Below are 19,968 nucleotides of genomic sequence, written 5' to 3' on the forward strand. Positions count from 1 at the left end.
CAGGCCACCTTGCTAAAATATTTGTTAGGCACATTTGTGCATCACATATTATCTGCATATTTATTTGGATTACATTATTATTAAATGTTTCCGATTCACATATGCTAATTCTTCCTCAGATGGCGCCTTTATAGCAATGTGTGTGCAGTTGATCGCTCCGATTACATTAGGAAAACCGGCTATCGCTGCAAATTGCGCTTTAATTTGGCTGGTCAACTGCATCATATGGGAACCTTATATACCTGGTAGACATGCGGATGATCCCGTCCCATACAGCTGGCATTGCGCGGCTCAAAGACGACTGGGTTATTGCTAAGCGGTCTGCCAGTTCCATTTGGAAAGACCCAGTTGCAAGGAAACCAAGTGTTGTCAGCACCTGTAAGGTAATGGGCAATGCGTGGCTCCTCGCTGTCTATCTCTCCAAATTCGGACTCAACTCAGCACAAAGTTCCAAGAGGATAGCCCTTGGAAATCTGAAACGGCTGATAAGCCAGTCATCATCGTGGGAAAGAAAGTCAGTATGGTCCCTAAAAACTGTTTCACTTCAGATTCTACCATTGGCAATGTCCTCTAATAAGGCTAAAGCTGCCATTGTCATGGACTAAGGGTTGTATTAATTTGCTAATGCTTTTATATGCTCTTTCTTAATTGCATAATTGATACTGTGCTGGTTTACATCAACTGTGTTACGGAAAACTCAATGGTTGAACCCAATAGCAAGGCAGAGACACAGGCAGGACGAGAAGGTAGAGGGTTTTAATAGGGGTTTATTTATACAATAAACAAGACAAAAACGACAAAACAAAAACCCAGGAGGGGGAAAGCAATACAGGAAAAATAATAAAGTTAACAAAGAGACTCACTGACTAAAACTACAAAAACAAACACTTGAAACAAACACTGGACTACACTTACTAAGACTGGGGAACAAGGAACAAGGAACATGGAACAAGGAACAAGGAACAAGGAACAAGGAACAAGGAACAAGGAACATCCAAATAGCAACACGCATACAAGGCAAGGTAAGGTAAGACACGGGCAAGGTAACACTTACAGTGAACGCGCACAGGACAATGAACACGAGGATGTTTTAAAGGGAGAGGAACCAAGAGGGAATAGGTGCAGGGGATAAACAATCAAGGAAACCTTATTAACACAAACTAGGAAACAGGAGGGTAGGAACGATGACGCGACTTGGGGAGAGTATGGAAGGCCACAAGGTCAAAAACATCGGTAACACTTTATAATAACTGCACGCTATGAATCATTAGTTAAGCATCAGTACATAGTTAATTAATCATTTATGAAGCATTGGCCCCACATTAATTTACATTAGTAAGCAGTTTATAAATACAGCTATAAATGCTTTGTTCTTGATTTATAAGCATGTATATAATATGCTTAATAATCAAATTTTCATACTTTATGAAGGATGAATTCATCATTTCTAAACTAAGGATTACATTACTTACAAACCAGTTAGTTAGGAGTTGTCAGTGGTTCATGAGATCATTTAGAAAGTGTAAGTAAATGATTAATTAACTCTTTGAATGCACATTTATACATCTTATTATTCTGACATATAGTAACAGTTACTTAATTTGTTAATAAATGCTTTTTTAACACACATTCCTGCTGTAATTCATGATTAATTAAGGTAGTTATAAAACATTTACTAGTTGTTAGATAACTATTTTTTGTGAGCTCATCTAAAGTGAGGACTATGTATGCCTTGTAAAGCATTTACAAATGAGAGTTGCATATCACTTCACGGTTATATTTTTTCTGGAGGTGTGCAGGAATTAAAAAAAATTCAGAAGTTTATTTTTCATCTTATATCAATTCATTTAATGTTAATTTGTATGTTAAGTTGTACAATTTTAATTTTGCAGAGGTTTATTTTTTATTTTATATTAAATCGTTTTATATTCATTAATATGTACAGTTTTACAGATTAATTTCTTTTGCATCTTGAAATAAATATTTCTATGTTCTGAATCCCTCTGTGTTGTGTTTTTCTATTTCTGTTTAGAAGATAACTGAGCCTTTAACTCTCATTTGTAGATGCTTTACAAGGCATACATAGTCCTCACTTTAGATGAGCTCACAAAAAATAGTTATCAAATAACTAGTAAATGTTTTATAACTACCTTAATTAATCATGAATTACAGCAGGAATGTGTGTTAAAAAAGCATTTATTAACAAATTAAGTAACTGTTACTATATGTCAGAATAATAAGATGTATAAATGTGCATTCAAAGAGTTTATTAATCATTTACTTACACTTTCTAAATGATCTCATGAACCACTGACAACTCCTAACTAACTGGTTTGTAAATAATGTAATCCTTAGTTTAGAAATGATGAATTCATCCTTAATAATGTATGAAAATTTGATTATTAAGCATATTATATACATGCTTATAAATCAAGAACAAAGCATTTATAGCTGTATTTATAAACTGCTTACTAATGTCTATTAATGTGGGGCCAATGCTTCATAAATGATTAATTAATATGTACTGATGCTTAACTAATGATTCATAGCGTGCAGTTATTATAAAGTGTTACCAAAACATCTCTCCCCACATGAAACAAAGGATTCTGTATGATTCCACCTCTAAACCAAGAAATACCTGACCAGGAGAGGTGAAACCATGACAAACTGCACTTCTATTTCTAATTTATTTGATTTTTGATCTTATTCTTTTTGTATATATACACTCACATTTTTTATCAATTTTATTGCTGTTTTATTGTTTCCTAAAATCTAAAGTATTTGTGATCATAAATCATTTGCATTTTAAAGATACGTTTTATTTCTTTCTGTCAATCATTTTATGTAAAGCACTTTGAATTGCCCTTGTGTATGAAATGTGCTATATAAATAAACTTGCCTTGCCTTGCCTAATGTTTCTCACAGCTGGTGGTGCGATAGACTTGTCTAATGATTTGTTAATCTATTTGTTTGCAACTTCACTTCATTGCCTCTGAGAGTCGCCAAAGGACAAAAACCACGAGAAATGTACGTACACCAGACATAAAGTTGGTGTGGATGAACACACATTCTCACGTTAATTTCACTGTTAGTACATCCGACCTGGAGCGTGAAAGCTGGCGTGCGCAACGTTTTTGTGTTTATATGATACATTTGTGTTGATACATGAGGCCCCTGGTCTGTTGCTCAGTGGTCCAAAGTCCTCTTTTCTGATGAGAGCAAATTTTGCATCTCATTTGGAAACCAAGGACCCAAAGTATGGAGGAAGAATGGAGAGGCACACACTGCAAGATGCTTGAAGTCCAGTGTGAAGTTTCCACAGTTTGTGTTGATTTGGGGAGCCAAGTCATCTGCTGGTGTTGGTCCACTGTGCTTCATTAAGTCCAGGGTCATTGCAGCTGTCTACCAGGAGATTTTTGAGCCCTTCATGCTTCCTTCCGCAGACAAGCTCTACGGGGATGTGCTTCATTTTCCTTCAGGACTTGGCACCTGCCCACACTGCCAAAACCACAAAAACCTGGTTCAATGACCGTGTGATTACAGATCTTGATTGGGCAGCAAACTTGCCTGACCTGAAACCTATAGATAATCTATGGGGCATTACCAAGATGAGAGACATGAGACTGAACAATGCGGAAGAGCTGAAGGCCGCTATTGAAGCATCCTGGTCTTCCATAACACCTCAGCAGTGCCACAGGCTGATAGCTTCCATGCCACTCCGCATTGAGGCAGTAATGCTGCAAAAGGGGCCAAGTACTGAGTACATATGCATGCTTATACTTTTCTATGTATACTATGTAAAATCCTTGTTTTATTGATTGCATGTAATATTCTAAATTTCTGAGATTGTGGATTTGGGGTTTTTCATGAGCTGTAAACCATAATCATCACGATTATGACAAATCACGGCTTGAACTATCTTGCTTTGCATATAATCTCATTGTAACAAGTTCAAGTTTGAGGAAGAAAGGAGTCGGGAACCGACAAACATTTACGCCTTCACGGACGACCGCCGGCGAACAAACATAAATACAAAACACAAGAACATAAATATAAACTTAACATGTGTCCGGGCCGGTCCTCTCTCTTCGACAGTCCGGTCGCGCGTTCCTTTTATATGCTCCCTATCTCCTACGTGATTCGAGCCCGGTTTGCGCACAGCTGGCGCTCATTCACAATTACTCACCGGACTCGAACCACGGTCTCGCCCCGCCTACTCTACTACATAAACAATTACCAAATTAAACAAAACTATAATAAAGACGAGGAACAAAAAAAATAAACGAAAGAAATCAATGCAAAAAGAAAGAATCAATCAAACAATTTTCTAAAGGTAAAAGCAGAAAACAAAAGTCGGCAACAACTAGGCCACCGCACACACCCCACATCTATCCACAAGGCGTTTTCCCAGAGGGATTTTGGCTTACTCAAATACATTTTGGCAAACTGTAGTCTTGCTTTTTTATGTCACTATGTCAGCAGTGGGGTCCTCCTGGGTCTCCTGCCATAGTGTTTAATTACATTTAAATGTCAATAGTTCGCGCTGACAATGATGCACCCTGAGCCTGCAGGACAGATTGAATTTCTTTGGAACTTGTTTGGGGCTGCTTATCCACCATCCGGACTATCCTGCGTTGCAACCTCTCATAAATTTTTCTCTTCCTTCCACGTCCAGGGAGATTAGCTACAGTGCGATGGGTTGTAAACTTCTTGATAATGTTGCGCAATGTGGACAAAGGAACATCTAGATCTCTGGAGATGGACTTGTAACCTTGAGATTGTTGATATTTTTTTTCACAATTTTGGTTTTCAAGTCCTTCTCTTCTTCTGTTGTCCATGCTAAGTGTGGCACACACAGACACACAATGCAAAGACTAAGTCAACCTCTTTCCTTTTTGTCTGCTTTCGGGTGTGATTTTTTTATATTGCCCACATCTGTTACTTGCCCTAGGTGAGTTTAAAGCAGCATCACATGCTTGAAGCAATCTTATTTATCCACAATTTTGAAAGGGTGCCAATAATTTTGTCCAGCCCATTTTTGGAGTTTTGTGTGACGTTATGTTAAATTTGCTTTATTCCCTCCTTTTTTTTGTTTTGTTACAATACACACAAAGGGAATAAACATGTGTATAGCAAAACATATGTTTATAGACTACTTTTCTGTGAGAAATACTTGATTTTCTGGAAATACTTGAATTTCAGGGGTGCCAACAATTTTGCACATGCCTGTATATACCTGTCACCCAATGACACTCATTACTAGTGGGCGTGGAGTTCGCACACTGAAATTCATTTCACCACATGTATATCAAATAAAGGATTATGATGTAACATAATTGTCTATTTTAATAAGCAGGAAAATATAGCTTTGTTTGGCAATACGGTACTGTACATAAAGATGACAGTAAGTGTGACTGGTACAAAGGTACCCAGAAAGCTAGCTAACAGGTCCAAACAATTGAATCAATGTTTAAAATGGTTGATTTGTTAATGTTAATTGCATTGAATCAATATACTTTTTGCACCTAATATTAATATGACATCAGCCATAACTCTGATTAAATATCACACTAAAGTGCTTCACAACTTACACACATTAATGCCACAACACAATCAAAAGTTTTTTATTGACTGACATCACAATACACATTGTCTGTAACTGCACAAAAATCTTTATATAGTATAGTACAGTAGAAATTCTCAGGAATTCTGTTTTCACTATTTTACTCTCTGACATTTGCTCAGATATTTGCCCCGATTTTCAGTCTGGAGTTGTTGCAGAAAGTCTGTGCCAGTCTGCAGAGTCTATTACGTATTGTTTTCAATGAAAATGTTCATAAAGTTGGTAAGTGTATGAAGTCTAGTTAAAAAATTTAAATGTGCATAGATTTTGACTCTGTGGTACCATATGTTGTACCTTCTGTCTTTCCGTGGTGTAGACAAATGGGAAGTCCATGGTTACTACCCAATCCGAATCTTATGCGCTACTTAAGGTAAAGATGGGTTTAGTCATATAGAGACACTATTAACATTGCAACAATATCCCTATAAACCAGCGTGTCAGTAAATGAATCAGTTGATAATTACTAATTACTTGAAGGATTAATACACGATTTGACCATTTTGTCCACATTTTGTCCCCTTAAATAGATATGCTTGAAGAAATGAGTCTGTGATGTAATTCTTATACTATACCCTCAAATACACATCTTGCATGCAGCCTGGATCTCTCACTATATATCTACAGTGTTGATAAAAGTACACACAGTATATAGCCTTCTGTATATATTGTTCATAGTACATACCGATTGTCATATTTTCATAGTACATGCCCAACGTAAATTATTTTCCTAATATTGTATTCTGTATTTATTCACACTGTATATCTGCACTTGCTAATTGCACTTCTGGTTAGACCTAAACTACATTTCGTTACACTGTACCTGTATATGTGTAATGACAATAAAGTTGAATCTAATCTAATCTAAAAACTTTTGAGCTGTTTTACCACACAAGTTTGTATCCTCACCATGGAATGTCAAAAACATTTTTACATTTCTTAAATTGTTCTTCTTTTTAAACCTTTTGTATGGTTTCAACATTTGCATTTAGTCAGTACAAAATTGTCAGGCATTTACACTTAAGTTATTAGAAGTTGTTTTGTTTGACACTGTTTTTTGAATATTTAAAAATGACAAATTTGATGTGATGTGTCAGTGACATTAGTGAGCTTCATTTCATGTTTTACCAAATCTAACAAATTAATCCGAGGGTCGGCATTTCAACTCCTAGCCAGTAAATCTAGGACAGGTTTTTCATATTCTGACATAATCTACAGAATGTGATAAAACAGACATGGTAAGGCTACGGATTTGTATTAATATGTAAAGTTTCTCATTTGAACTTTTTCATAATGTTTTCATAGTTTTTCAGCTTTCTTACTTTGCCACGTCTTAATTATAATTAGTTGCATGTTTGCTTTGTGATTTTTAGTTTAATCTTTCAGAAAGCCTTTGTTATAAATAGTTATTTGACTTTGTACAAAAAGCTAATTCTTACGTTTTGACCAGTTCGTTGTTTTGAGTTCTTTTTCAATTGTCTGATTTTACTCTCTAATGTATCAAAAATATCTTTCGATCTATAATGTCTTTTCAGATCAGCTGTTGTAAGTTTTCTCATTGTTCGTGCCGTGTTTTAGGGTTGATGTATGTTTGCTTTGATTTAATAAAAAGCAAGTATTTACATCCAAAACAATCTTCATGGTAATGTCTCTATTTTATAACACATCTATTATTTTTTATCTATTGAGCATGTATGTTTTATTTTATACATTGTTATGTTGTATGCATGAGTATATATGGGTTTTATTACAGTGAAGAGTTATGTAATATTATATAATGTTTGTGTGTGGTCTTGTATGATTGCATGTTAAGTGTGGTGTTGGCCTGAGTATGGAGATCTGGAGTATCTGGAGAGACCCCCTCTGATGATTAGATTACTGTGTGCTCTGCAAGGTTGATTAACTTCACCATTATTGACCTGATCAAAACAACATGATGTTAATGTATTATATCCATTAAGAATAGTATAAAATATATAAATATATATGAGAGAATCGTTGATGGCAAAAAAAAGTATAGACGGAAATGAAAAACAGAGATAAACATTCTGTAGAGTATGAATCAGAAATTCCTCATAAATGAGACATAAACAAGAGTTCAATGCATTTTTTATCACCTGTTGTGAAATTATTAAAAAAATAGTTGAAAATAATGAAATTTCCCTTTCTGTCGGTCCCTCGACGTTGTGTCGAGCCGACAGATGGGGTTCGCCCTTGAGAACCAATCAACTCTGACTACTATAGAAGAGGCCAATGAAATTTGGCGATTGAAATTTGCATGCCGGTCTCCGCCCCCGGATATCCGGTATAAAACGAAGACGGCGTGCAGCATTCATTTCTCATAACAAATGCAGGATGTTAACACATGCAATAGAAAAAAAAAATGTTAAAACACAGTGGCAGACCAACCTAAAATAAAACTAACATCTTGGCAACAATCAGAGCACTGCAATTTCAAATACTGGTGGAACACTTTGGCTATTTCTATTTATTCTGGGGGCTATTCAAGTGTCTAGCTTTCCTGTAGCTCAGTGGTAAGAGCATTGCGGTAACAACGCAAGGTTGTGGGTTCAGTACCAGTGGATTGCAAGTCCCTATGTATAGTGTATAGGATAAAGCAATGTAAGTTGCTTTGGATAAAAGCGTCTGCCAAATGCCTAAATGTTTTGTAAATGTCTTAGGCAGAAGCCTTATAGACAGAAATAAATGTATAATACAATGCAATAGCCTTTGGATAAAAGTCTCTGCCAAATGCATAAAAATGGCAGGGGTTCTCAAAGTGGGGTCTGGTAACCCTTGTGGTCCGCAATCCATAGCCAGGGTGTCCGTAATATTATTTATAAATTATAAAATGAGGTTGATATTGTTAAAACTCATTTTAATGTTAAGGCTTCAGAAAAAAAATGTATTAGTGCTGTAATGAAACCGTTTGAAAGCACATATTAACATGATTTAATGTAAAATGTTTTTTTTTCACTATTAAACGTGTCTGAGGTTTTAAGGTTAGAAAACTGTGGTTAATAACAATTATAATTATATGGGGATCCTTGAAATATAATCTCCCCTGTAAAGTGTCCCTGGCTCCAAAGTGTTTGAGAACCCCTAGTGATTACAGCACTGGGATTACTTGATTATCTAACATAAAAAGTAAACTACTGACATGGAAATGTATCTTCATTTTGTGTGTGTAGCAGTCTGTAGTATAATGAAATGACATGATTCAAGTCCATACACTTTAATGACACCAAAAAGATCTCCAGGAGAAGCAGCAGTGTAGTCCCAGAGTACAGATGGATTCTTTAAGGACCATTCCCATTTTGCCAAGGACGAGTTGTGCGGTTAATTTGCCTATCTACAAAAGTTTCAGAAGGTTAGATGAATATGAATGCTTTAGAACTACCAACTGAAAATGTTTACCTTTCATTGCAAACTGCCTTTACTCACTGGGTCTGTATGCTTTTGGACGTAAATTATCCTATTTGATCTAAATGACAAAATGCTGAAAACCATTCCCTTGTTTTGGAAAATGGATATTTTATTTGGAGGAGGATATATTAATGAATGAAATGTGAATGTCTGGTTACATGATAGGAAAATGTAAATGTGATTAGGATGCAGTCTTACTACCTTTGAAATGTGAAATGAACTGAGCATCATCAGTGTGGTTTAGGGGTATTTACAGAAGAACTGCAAAGTAACAAATCCCTGTTTTTCAAAAACCTTCATTTTAAAATTGCACTACCTCAGCATCAGTCAAAACTGATTTAGTTCAATCAGCTCACCTTTACTTATCTGCTCACCTTAAGTGTGGTCTCTGCCTCCACGGCATGCCAAGTCTGTCTCGGCTCAGCCTAAGCCAGTTTTGTTTTGCCCTTTGTACATCCTCGGTGATGTACACATGGCACAATTCCAAAGAAAGGATTAAGAAACAATAAGTGTGATGTGCGGGAGTATAAACGATACAAACACTCCAACCTTTACATTCCATTAAAAAATAACACACCCTCAACATCCCTTAAACAATCACGGATACCCTCTTATTTCCAAACCCCGTAATGACTTTCCTCTTCTTTTTTCCTAATCTGATATTTTCCTAATCTTATATTTAACCCATAAATCACTAATGCTTTCAACTCCTATTCCAATCTTAATCTGACCTTTTTTCATTGATCTTAAACCTCCCCAGAACTCATAAAACAATTATGTAGCACATAAACACTTCTGCGTCAAGTTGTGCATCAGTAAAATTAGTTTAATATTGGTTAGATTTGGTATATTTAACAATGTTGAACAGCCCTCGCTGCCACTAAAATTAACACATTTTTCACAACCATTGCCAGTATCTAGTACTTTCTTATTGCATAAAATACTTCTTGGTGAATATATCATACACTTTTAAGACAATGAATTACAAATAAGGGATTATAACCACACTAACCACTGTGCAGCTAGAAACGCACTCAGCACAGAGAAATAGGCAATAGAGCCAATGAAAATCCACGTTTACCACGTCCTGTCGAATCATTGTTTAGTGCTATAAGTCATCGATCCTGCTATAGGGCAGATGCTAATGCTCAGCCATCCTCTGGGAAAGCATAAACAAAATGAGCACATTTTCTATTTATCTGCCGATTGTTCTAATATTTCACACTTAAAAACATGTCAGTTTTAAAAGAACGTAAAAATTAATGGTATCTTAATTTGTGCTCATATACACATAAAGACGTTAACATTTAACGTTAAGTTAGTTTTGGCCCACAGTCTAATTTACGATGTCGGCCAAGCGTACGTGTGCATGCTATCTGGGTAGTTTATTTATTCAGAATATTGCAACAATTCGGATCCCATAGAAAAGTCCTTATTTTACCATAAGTTTGGACAGGTGGTCCATTTTGTTGGGTAGATAGCGGGGATTTGCCAAATGGATGCTTTGTAGCGAAGTTCTAAAGCCTAAATTGGATTAGAAACAGAAAGATGGGAACACATCTAGTCAAGTTTCCCCCTTGAAGTGTTCTTTTACCCTTTTCAAAAGGTTTGAAAAGGTGATCGGTTGACTTGCAGTTGTAGATGTAATATCAAATACTTAATAGAAACTACATGTACATGTACAGTGTTTATCTGTTTTTGTAAAACAAAAGTAGATAAACACCATATGCATTTAAATCATTCCCTAAACAATTCCAACATACCACCGCTGGAATATGAACAGGATTATACACACATACACATAAAATATTTTCCTGATAAAAGAAACTTTGGAAGTGAAAAAATTGTTATACTTTGTTATATGGGAACAGTTGCACCAAAAAGATCCCATTTAATATTGTGGGACACGACATTTGGATATCTGTAACTGAGTAGAAGCTATCTTTAATTGAGCTTAAGATGTTTCAAGTTCAATGAGAAGATATCTTCAAACCAATTAATGATGCTAACAGCTTAATTAATCAGTAACATGCGCTTGTGGACCCATATCTTGTGGTGCTTTCCTTTTACACATCTGAAGACAGATACAATCTAAAAAGGAGAGAGAATGTGAGATATTGTGAATTAATTTACTTAGCTTTGGTTCATTACTCTCTTTTTTGTGCTTAGTTGAGTATTTTTTGCCATCTGCGACGTGAGCTGGGGTTCAAGCTTGACACATAGAAAAGGCAGGGAAATATCAGACATGCTGTTCACTATTGAAGCTGCTTGCAGTGTCATCAAACCAGACTGAACTTTTAAGAAGTTCAAAATCTGATATCAGAGACATCAAAGCTGACATTGATTTGAGCTCCTTTTCTCAACAAAACTTTTATAACAGATAATTCTCAAGTAAATTAATGAGATGTTTGTTCACAGGTCAATGAATGCTAAGAAAATGAAAGAGGTTTCTTTACTCTGTAGGCAGCACTGTAACAGCCAATAACCGGCTCCTACGGTATAGAACATTTGACTGGACAAAAACGTTTAGTGCAAGATGAGTCAAATATATGTAAGTATATACACTTACCGGCCACTTTATTAGGTGCACATGTTGGATTAAAAATATTCAGTGAGCGACAGTTGTGTGGACAAAAAAGCCTTAAAATTTGAAATTCTAGAAAGGCAACAGTAACTCAAAAAAACACTCGGTTAAGGTTCAACTAAGGTATGCCGAATACCATCTCTGGACACACAACAAGTCGAACCTTGAAGGAAATGGGCTAAAGCTGCATAAAACCATACCAGGTCATACCATGCAACTTCTGTCAACTAAGAATTTGAAACTAAGGCTACAATTTGCACATGCACACCAAAATTTGATAATAGAAGATTGGAAAAACGTTGCCTAACTATTGTTGCTGACCATGTCTATTCCTTAACGACCACAGTGTACCCAGCATACCCATGGCTACTTTGAGTTGGATAATGCATCATGTCACAAAGCTCAAATAATCTCAAACTGGTTCCTTCAACATGACAATGAGTTCACTGTACACCAATGACCTCCATAGTCACCAGATCTCAATCCAATAGAGCACCTTAGGGAAATGGAGGAACTAAAGATTCACATCATGGATGTGCAACCGCCAAATCTGCTGCTCCTGTGTGATGCTAGTATGTCCAGGGCTGTGTCCGAAATAGCCCCCTATACACTAATACAGTGCACTGTTTGAGGGGACATACATTTTTTGTGGTGTCTGAATTCATTGTGGACATTAATGAGTGCATTAATTCAATCCCATGATGCATCATAATAACGAGTATACAACCAATGTACACTCAAGGCTAGCTACAAGCCATCTATTGTGAGGCCCGCGCTGAGTAAATACCCACGTACGACTTGGCAGAAGATGGCGCCCGCAGCACTTCCCCTTCCAGTGCTAGCTCCAGTGTCCACCTCCGTGAGGTGGACTATATTAGTGAACTAATTTAGGGAATAGTTAATGAGGGGGATCTCCATTTGGAATTTGTAGATGACAGCAACTTATGATTTACTATATTATAATATACTATAAGTATATTACTGAGTTTTCTTTATATTACTGAGTTTTCTTATATAAAAGACTACATTTAAAGTTTCTAAATATATTACATTTTTATCTTATATAAAAGCATACATTTAAGATAGCTTTAGAAGTTCATGTACTTCTCTGTTTTTAACAAATGCTATGGGCCTCATAGGATGGGCACCAAGCAGATATGGACCTCACATCTGCTTAGCATCACACACACACACACACACACACTTTTGAAGACACTAGTTGGTACTAGACAGACGAACACAGTATACACTATTATATTGATTTAAGCACATGTTTACCCTTTAGATACACTAAACACTAAGCCAGGTATAGTAAATGACAACGTGGCATATAGTTGCATTTTAAGATGGATGTATGTGCATTTCTTTTTAAGCTTTTAAAAGGTTTTGCCACAATTAAATACTGATATATGGAGCTTGAAAATTAACTGTGTAAGGTCAGAAATGGATGGACTAACGAAAATAGGTGATGTCATGTGAAACCTGATTGGTTTAAACTGTGATAACAACATGAGAACAATGTATAAGAGATGGAGTCAGATATGTATTGGTCAGACATCTTCAGATGAACTCTGTATGTCTCTCTTTGACTTGTTTGAACAAATTAAACATTGAAACCCTTGAAACTTGGCTTCTCGGTCTTCGTGATGTCTCTCAACATTTGATGATTGATTTCGCCACAACATGTTTGTTGACCCCTCGATGTGATCCAGGCTAGAGGGCAGGAGGCTGACAGCTGTGATGAGTGAACCAGACGCAAATCGCACAGATTGGGCCCAAAAAACTCCTAGACGGGTGAGCAAATTTGCTATATAGTAGTGGCGAACCAATTTCGCATTGCACAAGGTGCAAACAACCTTAGTCTTGTCGATGTTTCCATTGGGAAGCTTCTTAAAAATTAATATTCCCTGAAGCAAACCCGGCGGCTTCATAGCTGCATCCATGTTAGCACGTCACGTTTGATGCAGTAATTTCACAGTAACGTTATGTTGTGTTCAGACCAAACGCGAATGGCGTGTCAAGCGCGAGTGATTTATGTGTTAATGCAAAGAGGCAATAGACCTACTTGCTGCGTGAATCGCGCGAATGAAGCCCTGGTTATAAGATGATGAGGCGGCTTCTGCATCCGCGAATGACGCGAATCACGCGAGTTGAAAAATCTCGTTCTCGCCCCGTACAGTGCAGTTAAGCTGGTATACATCTGCGCTAAAATATCAAGGTGAAAGTCATCATAGCTTGCGTAGTATAGACCCAGCTCCGAACCCAACTTTGAGAATAGATTAACGGCGACAATTTTTTTATCGCGCGATAAGAGTCTAACGCCGTTAACGGCCCACCACTACTATATAGTAAAAAAATCTGTGTGATCTGCGTAAGATAAACTCTGAATGTCGTTGGTTCTTGTAAGCCCCTGCAACTAGTGAACAAATTAAAACTGCACTAGTTTGCCAGAAGCGTAGACGATCCAGGTTTCAGGGAAACATTGTATATATAATGTATATGTGTGAGTGTATATAAGTTTCCAGCCAGTGGGGCAGACGATATCAAGAGGATATAAATCTTGCTTAGGTAAGCAAGTCACATTGAGAGTGTATTGTGCCGCGTAGGTACGCGAAGGCGCTAGGTAGCGTGGGTCCTGTTAGGTAACAGGACATATATTGTGTACAGGTAGTGTGAGAGTGAATGAAACGTGTCACACTGGTGAGTGCAAGATACCAAGAGGGTATAAATCTCGCTAAGGATAGTGAGTCACACTGAAGGCGAGTGTGTCGCAATAGTGGATTGCAAGACACCAAGAGGGTGTAACAGTCCTGTTTTAAGGATAAACAGGTCACGTTATAGGGACGTGCCACGAAAAGTCGTGAAGACGCGAGAGCCCGAATGAATCCTGTTAGGTAACAGGTCACGTGGAGGACATATATTGTGTTCATATAGTGAGAGAGAGAATGAAACATGTCGCTCTGGTGAGTGCAAGATACCAAGAGGGTTTAAATCTCACTAAGGATAGCGAGTCACACTGAATGTCATGATTTGGCAATGAGGACCCAGGTGCAGACAGCAGGCGGCAGCAAACAAATATTTGTTAACAAAATACAAACAAAACACCCGCGATGGGGGTGAGGTAACTAAAAAGGGGGACACGAGGGGGACAAAACAAGCGAACAGGGTTACAAAAACTAAATGAGACTTTGACAGGACTAACACTATATACTTATGAGACTAGGCAAGAGTAATATGCAAGACTACTTACTAGACACGGAGTAATAAAAAAAGAACCTGCACAAGACAATGAACACAAGGGAATTAAATAGGGAGACGGACAAAGGATAATACAGTTTTTCTCATTTGCTAAGACACGCTCAGTGAAACTGGGATCCACTTGATCTTCATCATCACATTCTCAGCACAGCAGAAGTCTTCTCTTTCAAATGCCTTAACTCTTTTTCATTTGTTTCACACATTTTTCACACCCTTTGTCAAAACAGTCACCACAGATCTCATTGAAAGATCCCAAACTCCATTGGATTCACTGTGTTGAACAAAAGGAAAACATCTATTCACAGCCGATTTAAGTACTTGCATAATTATGAATCTCCAATGCACCTGTGAGAAACTTGTTTGCACAACTCTTCAATCAGCAATCAATCCTCATCCCTCTACAAAAGATGCCACCTCTGTATTGCTATTTGAAAGCATGGATCAAAGAGGACATAGGCACGGAAGGAGAGTAAGAGGCCATGGCAGAGGGGCAAGAGGAAAATGAGTTTGTGTGCGTGGTGGTGGTGGAGAAGCTGCAGCAGCAAGAGGACAAAATCGAGCTCAAGTTTCAAATGAAATTCGGGCAACAATTATTTACCATGTCATCAATCATGGCTTGTCCCTTAGAGAGGCTGGACAAAGGGTCCAGCCCATTCTGAGTCGGAGCACTGTGGCATCTATTGTCAGGCTTTTTCGGAATGAGAACAGGTAATTCACAGTGTTACTGTAATGTATACCACTGTGTATTTCAGCTTTACTGCATTGCCCTGTTACAGTTTTTTCTTATGGCTTACACACGTTTTCAAAACTATGTCACCTTTTCTCAAAACTCTAAACACAATTCCCAAAAATGAACACACAAAATGCAAAATGCCTCACATCTCCTTCAAAATGTAACACTGCATTCAAAATACCATAAACACATGTCAGAATGAAGCATTTGCATCAAATGGCAAACACTTCTTTCATAATACTGAATAGTTTCGATATACCATGTAAACACTGTTGTTCTTAATTTAAAGCTCTTTGGTCTTTCATGGGTTTATATCTATATTTCAATACAATGTTCAACAGTGAAAGTAATCCGCTGAGAGTGGTAACAAGTACACTGTAAACACAATTGCAATGTACCAACAGAAAATATTTATTAGGCCAAAGATTACTGTTTTATACAGTAGAATTCAACAAAACCATAAACATCTGTAAACAAGCGTCTTCGTCCTCCATGATATCTTTGCCTTTCCACTCTGTACAGAATTGAAACACAGTATGTGTTCAGCATAGGAACTTCAAACAACTTACAACACAAACTGTAGTACAGCATGATAACAAACCTCATTCATTCAATGCAGTGCAGTAAATGGATGGTTTAGAATTACAAATGTTTATGCAATACTATGTAGTAATGGATATTTTACTGTACATTACTTTATAGCTAAAATAGTCATTAGATAGTTCCACACCTGTTCTCATTTCTGAAAGTTCGAATGATTGACGCCACTGTAAATCAACTCAAGTTGGGCTGGACTCTCATTCCAGCCTCTCTCATGGTCAAACCGTGGTTGATCACATGATCAACAAGTGTTGCCCTCATCTCATCAGAGATTGCTCTCCTTCGTTCTCTTCTTTGCCCTCGCCCTCTTCCTCCTCTTCTTCTTCCTTCTCTTCTCTTCTTTGCCCTTGCCCTCTTCCTCCTCTTCTTCTTCCTTCTCTTCCTCCTCTTCCTCCTTTTCTTCTTCCTTCTCTTCCTCCTCTTCCTCCTACTCCTCTTGCTCTCTGTCCATTGTTGGCATCCATTGTTCAAAACAGGTAATCTGACCTTCGATCTATTTATAGGCCAATACTACCATAAAGCAGTGATTGGATAGTGATCAGTTAAGCAATTAGTGTTTCCACATGTGAGGAGTGTGTGTGTGACCTGGTGATTACGTGTAGCATTTTGATTGGTTGTGTTTGGAAAAGGAAAGCAAATCACTTCCTGTTAGATTTTTGTGTTTTAGGTAGAGAATTGTGTGTAGTGTTTTGAAAAAAGTGTATTATGCAATAAACACTGAGTCAAAGGCTGAGAAATAGCTTATGGTTTTGGAGATTTGGTGTGTAGTTTTGCACTTTGAGTGAGAGGTTTCAAAAAGCATGTGACATGAAAAGATTTTGTGTGTAAGCAGTTGGAAAAAACTGTAGCAGAACAAACCGTGTCTACAGTAATGCAGTTGTTTTATCCATCCCATTTATGTGAATGTCATACAGTAAAGTCAATTTTGACATGCTTTTTGCTTTTACTTTATAGAATCCACACATTACCACACACTGGTGGCAGAGGAAGGATATTTGATATTGAACAGGAGTCTGCCATTGTAGATATGGTAGTGGCAAACAATGCAATCAGACTGCGTGAAATCCAGGCAGCAGTAATTGCAGATCAGGGAGCGTTTAGAAATATAAACAGTGTGAGTTTGGCAACTATAGATCGAGTCCTTAAACGAAACCATGTCAGAATGAAGCAGCTGTTCAGAGTTCCATTTGAAAGAAACTCTGACATCGTAAAGGAGGCACGATTCCAGTATGTGCAGGTACAGATTTTTTATTGTAATACCTTCTTACATAGTTACATGCGACTGGAATAATTTGCTTTATGAATTTGCTCTTTTTGTTAGAGAATAATGGAGTTTGAAGCTGAAGGGGCACATCACAAATTCATTTTTGTGGATGAAGCCGGCTTCAACCTCTGTAAAGTGAGACGACGCGGGAGGAACATCATTGGGGAGAGGGCCACTGTCACAGTGCCAGGTCAGAGGGGTACCAATATCACCATGTGTGCTGCCATATCCAATGATGGGGTCCTTTGCCACATGCCAACTATTGGCCCATACAATACAGAACGCCTCATCACATTTCTTGATGCATTGAAAGACATATTGATTCCACCCGAAGAGAGAGGGCTGTTGAGGCCTGGCATGGGTCTGTATGTCATAATTTGGGACAATGTTGCTTTCCACCACTCTCGCCTTCTGAATGAATGGTTTGCAGCACAGCCTCGTATCATGATGCAATTCCTCCCTGCATACTCGCCTTTTCTGAACCCAATCGAGGAGTTCTTCTCTGCTTGGAGGTGGAAGGTGTATGATCACCGGCCATATGAGCAGATGCCCCTCCTGGAGGCAATGAATGCTGGTTGCCTGGCAGTGGGTGCAGAGGACTGCCAGGGATGGATACGCAATGCAAGGAGGTATTTCCCTCGGTGCATTGCAAGGGAAAACATTCAATGCGATGTTGATGAGAACCTGTGGCATAATTGTCAAGAACGAATGGACTAAATGTGAAAGATAAAATTTATATATATATGTATTTTTTTTAAAGGTATTTCCACCCATAAGTTTCCTTTGGTAGCTTTTTTTTCCAGTTTCCATTTGAGTTTGTGAAGTATCATATGTAATATTGATGGCTGTATTTTGTTGTCCATCGTGTAATGATTGATTGAAAGAATAAATACATCTGACCACAAGTTGGAGAGAGAGAGAGAGAGAGAGAGAGAGAGAGAGAGAGAGAGAGAGAGAGAGAGAGAGAGAGAGAGAGGTGGAATTGTGTTTGCCTTTGCGAGTGAGTGAGAAGAGACAAGAAGCAGTTGATGATGGTGTGAAAGTGAAGCAGTTGATGATGGTGTGAAAGTGAAGCAGTTGATGATGGTGTGAAAGTGAAGCTTTAACTTGTTCCAATAAATTACATTTTATTCTTTATTATTGTATAAATGTATATGGACGTCCTTGTATAAAAATAAAAATAATAATAATATTTTTTACATTTATTACTATAATTACTCATATATTGCTTAAAACATATATTGATATAAGATTATAATTTAATTAATGCATAATGCCTAATATTCTTATTATTAAGCCTATAATGAATTATGGGATTCACCAGTGATAAGGGTTGTATGATATTTGAATTATAACAGCCATTAAATATATATTAAGATATAATTAGATATTAAAAGAATGCCTGAAATAATAATGGGTTGGATTTGAACACAAATACAGGCAAAGGAAGAGAAAAGTTTGTTTTTATTTTTATAATTAAGTTCTATAGCCCTCTTTTAGTAATCCTTATGCTCCAAAAATAATGGAACACCTATAATGTATACGTATCTTCAATTCAATTCAAGTTTATTTATATAGCGCTTTTCTCAATGTTCATTGTTCCAAAGCAGCTTTACAGGGCGAAAGCGCTTTTCCAAAGAGGAAAAACAGAAAAGGTAAAACACAGCACAGTGCATGGTGTTTATAGAACAAGCAAGATCATTCTAATAAATAATATCTAATAAATAAATAAATGCAGTCTCCCGGTGAGCAAGCCAACACTTCCCTGCTGTGGCGAGGAACCCAAACTCCAATGATTGATTAATGGTGAAAAAAACCTCGGGAGAAACCAGGCTCAGCCGGGAGGGCCAGATCCCCTCTGACGTGTCATAGCTGCACTCAGTGACCCCGACCAAAAGCCACCGAGCAATTATCCACAAGAAAGAGGGAAAGCCCACCATCTGCAACTCAGAAAGTCCCACTCACAGAAAAACCGTGCAGGTTCAACACGTTCCCACTCCACGATCGACATCATAGAACAGAGGAACAACCAGGGAAAATAGTAATGGCATGTTGTAACTTTATTCCTCTGTTGTCCGACATCGACCACAAAACAAGGCCAAACCGGACCCACACAGCCCCAGCAGATGAAACCCCACAACCAACTGTAGTTTGTTTATTGATGATACAGGACAACCACTAAGTAGAGCATTACAATAGTCAAGTCTTGAGGTCACAAATGCACGAATAAGCTTTTCTGCGTCAGCAACACATAAACTATTTCGTAATTTGGCAACATTTCTAAGGTGGAAGAAGGCTGTTTTTGTGATATTTGAGATGTGATTTTTAAATGACAGGTTGCTGTCTAATATATGCCTAGGTCTTTAATTGAAAGTGAAAGTGACCAATTCGTCAGGTATGGTGACCCATACCTGAAATGTGACCTCTGCATTTAACCCATCCAGTGATTAGTGAGCACACACACAGCAAGTGGTGAACACACG

Source organism: Triplophysa dalaica, chromosome 6 (genome assembly GCF_015846415.1).
Source record: "Triplophysa dalaica isolate WHDGS20190420 chromosome 6, ASM1584641v1, whole genome shotgun sequence".
NCBI lineage: Eukaryota > Metazoa > Chordata > Actinopteri > Cypriniformes > Nemacheilidae > Triplophysa > Triplophysa dalaica.